The sequence below is a fragment of the Aphelocoma coerulescens genome, chromosome 21 (genome assembly GCF_041296385.1).
Source record: "Aphelocoma coerulescens isolate FSJ_1873_10779 chromosome 21, UR_Acoe_1.0, whole genome shotgun sequence".
Classification (NCBI taxonomy): Eukaryota; Metazoa; Chordata; class Aves; order Passeriformes; family Corvidae; genus Aphelocoma; species Aphelocoma coerulescens.
The window spans coordinates 1,481,577-1,489,253 of NC_091034.1; positions in this window are offsets into that span (position 1 = coordinate 1,481,577).

Here is a 7,677-nt window from a genome sequence, read left to right on the forward strand (position 1 = left end):
CCTTCCCCGGAAAGTCCGTGGGCAGCCGGGTACTGCTGTAAATAGAATTCCTAGAGGAACAAAATAGCTCTTCTCTGACCTTCCCCTCGTGGTCGCACTTTGTACATTAGTTGGAAAATTTTGGTCATGTGCTGTATGTTTATAGAAAGTTGCCATTTTTGGGGTTTTTATACTTAAAAAAAAAAAAAGATAAAAAATCCCCCCCCCCCCCGCCGCCGCCGCAGTGAGTGCCGTGCTAGTTAAAAAAAAAAAAAGAAAAAAAAAAAAAAAGAAAAAAAGCGAAAACTTAGGAAAAAAGAAGAAAATAAAAGGAGAGGAAGAAAATAAAAGGGGATGGGGGGGATGAACTGTAGAAATTTGCCTATCGTGTGTTTTCAAGAGACATTCCAGAATCTTCGGGGTGGGATGGGGTTGATTTCGGGCTTCTTTTTTTGTTGTTTTTTTGTTCTGTATTGTTTTGTTTCTTCCTTTTGTTCACGTGTGAAAGTCAGAAGGAATTCTTGGGTTCGTTTCGTTGGTTCAATTTTGTTTCATGGGTTGCCAACCTCAGCTCTGCTGACGAGAGACAAACTCGGGGGGTGGGAGGGGACGGGAGCAGGGACGCGGCGGAGGGAGGGGCCGGAGGGGGGACAGGACGGAGTGTGGACAGCGGGGACCTGGCTGCGGCCACCTGGGGCCACCAACAGGGACCGAGTCTGGAGAGCTGGACAGCGGGAACGTGCGGCTGTGGCCACCTGGAGCCTGGACAGCCAGACAGCGGGAACCTGGCTGTGGCCACCTGCGGCCACCAGTTGGGACCAAGCCTGGACAGCCGGACAGCGGGAACCTGCATGTGGCCACCTGCGGCCACCAGTTGGGACCAAGCCTGGACAGCCGGACAGTGGGAACCTGGCTGTGGCCACCTGCGGCCACCAGTTGGGACCAAGCCTGGACAGCTGGACAGTGGGAACCTGGCTGTGGCCACCTGGAGCCACCAATGGGGACCAAGCAGATCCTCAGCTGCTGCTGACCCTGAAGGACCAAAAATTGCCCATAGCCTCATCCAGAGCAACAGCGACCAAGGGCCACTGCCAGAGATGGACATGGCAGAGATGGACACACCAGAGATGGCCACAGCCAGAAGTGGACACAGCCAGAGATGGACATGTTGGAGATGGACATGTCGGAGATGGACACAGCCAAGGACACTCTCCCAGCCCCACATCTCTCCCGTGCTGTGGGTGGGACCTGCCACCCCCAGGGGACAGCAGTGACCCCGAGGGGGTTCCTGCGGCCCCCCCAGCCCCCTCCCCACCACGGCACAGCCGGACTCGGCCCCGCCGCCGCGGATCGGCTCCTTCGTGTATTTAACGCTTCTAACCCGCCCTCCCTCCGCACCCCCGCGGCCCCGTGCGGGTCCCTCCTAGCACTGTAGGGCATTCCCTGTCCCCCGAGTCCTGCGGGATTGTCGCTTCTGTGTTTGCCTCATCGCCATTCGCTCCGGGCCGTGGGCGCGCCTGCGTGCGCCGGCTGTGTAAATACGGAACCGCACCATAATTTATTCAGCTATATGGAGTAGATTTTAGTAGGAAGAGAAACTGGTTTTGCTTTAACTACCTGCTGCCTGTAGGTGTCTTTCTGTAACTCAGGCGTAACTGTTATACATTAAAAGGGAAAGAAAAAAAAAGGAAAAAAAAAAGAAAAAAAAAGGAAAAAAAAAAATTATTCCGAGTGCCTTTGGGTTGCTTGCGTGACGCGCCAGGAAAGAGTGGGGAGAACCTCGGGGATATCCAACACACACAGGCCAATTCCAGCTGTTTTCCCTCAAAAACTGGTTGGCGGCAAGGTGGAAAAGCGGCGCGGATAAATAAAGCCTTTAACTCGGCCGCGGCTCGGCGCGGGGCGGGGACAATTCCCCGGCCTGTTCGCAGCACAACCGAGCCTTTATCCATTGATGGGGATAAAGCAGCCCCGGGCCGGGCAGCGCCGAGCCGGGCCGGGCCCCGGCTGCTCCCGGCTCCGCGGGCACCTGGCTCTCGTTAAACGCCAGAGCCCGGCACCGCCGAGCGGAAAAATATTCCCAAACGGCGGGGGACACGCGGCTGGGGGCTCCTCAGCGGGAATAAAGCCTTGGGAACAAAGCCCTGGATTCAGGAGCCGGGCCCGTCTGGAGAGGGTTTGGCTCCCTGGGAAAGGCGTTGATCTCCGGCCAAGCCGCGCTGGGCCGAGAGCCGTGAGCGGAGCCCGAGCGGGCCCGGGGGGTGTTTGGGGCTGTCCCTCCTCGGAGGGGTCAGTCCGGGAGCTGCGCGGCCCCGCAAAGTCAGGGCAGGTCAGCCCTGGTGGGAAACGCCAACTGTGGGGTGGGAAACACCAACTGTGGGGTGGGAAAAGCCAACTTTGGGGTGGGAAAAGCCAACTTTGGGGTGGGAAACGCCAATTTTGGGGTGGGAAAAGCCAACTTTGGGGGGATAAACACCAATTTTGGGGTGGGAAACATGAACTTTGGGATGGGAAACACCAACTGTGGGGTGGGAAAAGCCAACTTTGGGGTGGGAAATGCCAACTTTGGGGTGGGAAACATCAACTGTGGGGTGGGAAACACCAATTTTGGGGTGGGAAACATGAACTTTGGGATGGGAAACATCAACTGTGGGGCAGGAAACGCCAATGTTGGGATGGGAAACACCAACTTTGGGATGGGAAACACCAACTGTGGGGTGGGAAAAGCCAACTTTGGGGTGGGAAACGCCAATTTTGGGATGGGAAACACCAACTATGGGGTGGGAAACACCAATTGTGGGATGGGAAACATCAACTTTGGGGTGGGAAACACCAATTTTGGGGTAGGAAACACCAATTTTGGGGTAGGAAACACCCACTTTGGGATGAGAAATGCCAACTTTAGGATGGGAAAAGCCAGTTTGGGGATGGGAAATGCCAAATTTGGGGTGGGAAACACCAATTTTGGGGTGGGAAGCACCAACTGTGGGGCAGGAAATGCCAATTTTGGGATGAGAAATGCCAACTTTGGGATGGGAAACACCAACTTTGGGATGAGAAATGCCAATTTTGGGATGGGTAACACCAATTTTGGGGTGGGAAACGCCAATTTCGGGATGGGAAGCACCAACTGTGGGGTGGGAAACACCAAATTTGGGATGGGAAACGCCAACTTTGGGGTGGGAAACACCAACTTAGGGATGGGAAACATCAACTGTGGGGTGGGAAACACCAACTGTAGGGTGGGGCACTGCCCATACTTGGGTTTGGGGAGCAGAAAGGGCAGGAATTTCCAGCCTGGGGTCCGCTACCAGCTCAGGGCTTTGGGATTGCACACCCTGCTCACCTCTTATCAACCAGCCCCTTATCAGCCCCTCCCTGAGACCCCTGAACCCCCCACCTGCTCCCAGTGCCAGGATAATCCACATTTCTGAGGAACACGGGAAACCTGGGGACCTCTGAGCCGAGGGCTGCCCACCCCAGAGGAGGCTGGGGGCTGGAGGGAGCCCGGCCCGGGGCTGGAGGGAGCCTGGCCCAGGGCTGGGGAACCTCTGGGCTGGAGCTTTGGGGGGCTCTGGGGGGCTCCATGGGGATCCCTGGGAAATCCAGCAGGAAAAAGCTGGAGCCCCCACTTCCCAAACCCCAAAGTCGCGGGAATTACAGCCCAGAGAGGCTCAGCCTCGTGTGGGAACCGTCACCAACCCCAGCCCAGCTCCCTCCCCGCATCCTGCGGGAATTGCGTTTGGGATCTGCCTATGAGTCCCTTCCCAGCTCAGACCCCACCAGAAGCTGCTGGGTTTGGCCAGCGGGGAAATCGGGTGCGGCTGCTGAGGGCAGCTCTGAGCCCTTCACACCCGGGGGGGGCAGGGGGACGGATCCCGTCCGTCCAGGAGCCCCCAAACGCGGTGACACCATAAACCAGGGGTCATTAAAATGCTGTGACCCTAAAATGCGGTGAGACCATAAAACAGGTGTCATTAAAAACGCTGTGACCCTAAAATGCTGTGACCCTAAAAGGCGGTGAGACCATAAACCAGGTGTCACTAAAAACGCTGTGACCCTAAAATGCTGTGACCCTAAAATGTGGTGAGACCATAAACCAGGTGTCATTAAAAACACTGTGACCCTAAAACGCTGTGACACCATAAACCAGGTGTCATTAAAAACGCGGTGACCCTAAAACACGGTGAGACCATAAACCAGGTGTCACTAAAAACGCTGTGACCCTAAAACACAGCGACACCATAAACCAGGTGTCATTAAAAACACTGTGACCCTAAAATGCAGAGAGACCATAAAACAAGTGTCATTAAAAATGCTGTGACCCTAAAATGCTGTGACCCTAAAATGCGGTGAGACCATAAACCAGGTGTCATTAAAAACACTGTGACCCTAAAATGCTGTGACCCTAAAACACGGTGAGACCATAAACCAGGTGTCACTAAAAACGCTGTGACCCTAAAATGCTGTGACCCTAAAATGTGGTGAGACCATAAACCAGGTGTCATTAAAAACACTGTGACCCTAAAATGCAGTGACACCATAAACCAGGGTTCATTAAAAATGCTGTGACCCTAAAATGCTGTGACCCTAAAACGCGGTGAGACCATAAACCAGGGGTCATTAAAAATGCTGTGACCCTAAAACGCATTGACACCATCAACCAGGTGTCACTAAAAACACTGTGACCCTAAAATGCTGTGACCCTAAAACACGGTGAGACCTTAAACCAGGTGTCACTAAAAACGCTGTGACCCTAAAACGCTGTGACACCATAAACCAGGTGTCACTAAAAACGTGGTGACCCTAAAACACAGTGACACCCTAAAACACGGTGAGACCATAAACCAGGTGTCACTAAAATGCTGTGACCCTAAAATGCAGTGACACCATAAACTAGGTATCATTAAAAACACTGTGACCCTAAAACATGGTGAGACCATAAAACAGGTGTCACTAAAAACGCTGTGACCCTAAAATGCTGTGACCCTAAAATGTGGTGAGACCATAAACCAGGTGTCATTAAAAACACTGTGACCCTAAAACGCAATGATACCATAAACCAGGTGTCACTAAAAATGCTGTGACCCTAAAACGCAGTGACCCTAAAACGTGGAGACACCACAAACCAGGTGTCATTAAAAATGCTGTAACCCTAAAATGCAGTGAGACCATAAACCAGGTGTCATTAAAAACACTGCGACCCTAAAACGCAGTGAGACCATAAACCAGGTGTCATTAAAAACGCTGTGACCCTAAAATGCTGTGACCCTAAAAGGCGGTGAGACCATAAAACAGGTGTCATTGAAAACGCGATGACCCTAAAACACGGTGACCCTAAAACGCAGTGAGACCTTAAACCAGGTGTCACTAAAAATGCGGTGACCCTAAAACGCGGTGACCCTATAACGTGGCGACCCTAAAACGCGGTGCCCCTAAAACGCGGTGCCCCTAAAACGCGGTGCCACCCCTCCCGGCCCTCGCCGCTGCCGGGTCCCGGCCCCAGCCCCATCCCGGCCCTTCCCGGTGCCGCGGGCCGTGGCCGGGCCCTGCCGGGGCGGGTCCGGTGCCCTCCGAGGCCACCGAGGGCAGGAGGGAGCCCCGGGGCGGGCGATTAGGGCTGGGAGCTGCCGGCGGCGGTAATCTGCTGATAAGACGCTGATAAGGCGCTGATAAGGCTCTGATAAGGAGTGGATAAGGCGCTGATAAGGCGCTGATAAGACGCTGATAAGGCCCTGATAAGACGCTGATAAGGCGCTGATAAGACGCTGATAAGGCCCTGATAAGACGCTGATAAGGCGCTGATAAGGCGCTGATAAGGAGTGGATAAGGCGCTGATAAGGCGCTGATAAGGCGCTGATAAGACGCTGATAAGGCCCTGATAAGACGCTGATAAGGCGCTGATAAGGCGCTGATAAGGAGTGGATAAGGCGCTGATAAGGCGCTGATAAGGCGCTGATAAGACGCTGATAAGGCCCTGATAAGACGCTGATAAGACGCTGATAAGGCGCTGATAAGACGCTGATAAGGCGCTGATAAGGCGCTGATAAGGCAGCTCCGAGCCCGTGGGCCAGCAGCTCCTGGCTCTGTCCCAGCCCGGCCCCGCTCCCCGCGCCCCTGCGAGCGACCCGAGGCCACGGCAGGGGCGGTTCCTGTGCCCCGGGGGGCAAACGCTGCTTCTTTCCTGCCGGTTATTGATTATAGATTATAGATTATAGATTATAGATTATAGATTATAGATTATAGATTATAGATTATAGATTATAGATTATAGATTATGGATTATCGGTTGTCGATTATCGGTTATCGATCATCGATCATCGATCATTGATTATTTTTATTTATTTTTAAATTATTTTTCTTTATTATTTATTGGCTATATTTTATTCTTATTTATTGTTTTTATTTTTATGATTAGTTTTCGTTTTAGTTTATATTTTTTCTTTTTTTTTTGCGTTTTAAAAAATTTTTGTGCTTATTTTTTAACTTTTATTTTATTTTTAATTTTTTTGTTTATATTTTTTTACATTAAAAATGTTTATTTTAATTTTTTGGTTTATTTTTTAACTTTTATTTTTATTTTTATTTTTATTTTTTGTTTATATTTCTTCTTTTTTTACGTTAAATATTTATTTTTATTTTTTGTTTATGTTTTCTTTTTTTGTTTATATTTTTCTTTTTTTACTTTGAAGAATGTTTATTTTTTCTTTTTTTGTTTATATTTTTCTTTTTTTGCTTTAAAAAATGTTTATTTTTATTTTTGTTCATTTTTTACTTTTACATTATTTTTATTTCATTTTCATTTTCATTTTTATTTTTATTTTTATTTTTATTTTTATTTTTTAATTTATATTTATATTTTTTTATTTTTATTTTTATTTTTACATTATTTTTTCTTTTTCTTTTTCTTTAATTTTTATTTTCATTTTAATTTTTATTCATCATTTCTATTTATTATTTATTGTTTATTGTTTATTGTTTATTGTTTATTGTTTATTGTTTATTGTTTATTGTTTATTGTTTATTTATTATTTATTATTTATTATTTATTATTTATTATTTATTATTTATTATTTATTATTTATTATTTATTATTTATTATGATCCGGGAGTCACCACTCTTCCCTCTGACCCCCCGCAGCCTCCTCCGACCCCACACTGGACGTTCCCCTGGAATTCCGTGTTTTGCTTCCAGAGGGATTCCAGGCAGGCAGAGCCCCGGGGCGCAGGGAAATCCCAAATATCGACAATTCCATCCCCGCTCCGCGTCTTTGTAGGGTGGGAGCCCTGGGAGGGGGAACTCCCCCTTTCCTTTCCGACTTCCCACCAAAAAACGTTGAATATTTCCGTTCTTTTCCTGGATGTTCTCACAGTTATGGTTGGGCTCGGTGATCCTGATCTCAGTGATCCCTTCCAACGCAGCATATTCCATGATTTTATAATCCCACAATTCTAGGATTTCATAATCCTACAATTCCATGGTTCTCTGATCCTACAATTCCATGGATCCATGATTTTATAATCCCACAATTCAATGGTTCTGTAAAATCCTACAATTCCATGGTTCCATGATTTTATAATCCCACAATTCCAGGATTTAATAATCCTACAATTCCATGATTCTCTGATCCTACAATTCCATGACTCCATGATTTATTAATCCTACAATTCCATGATTTTATAATCCTACAACTCCAT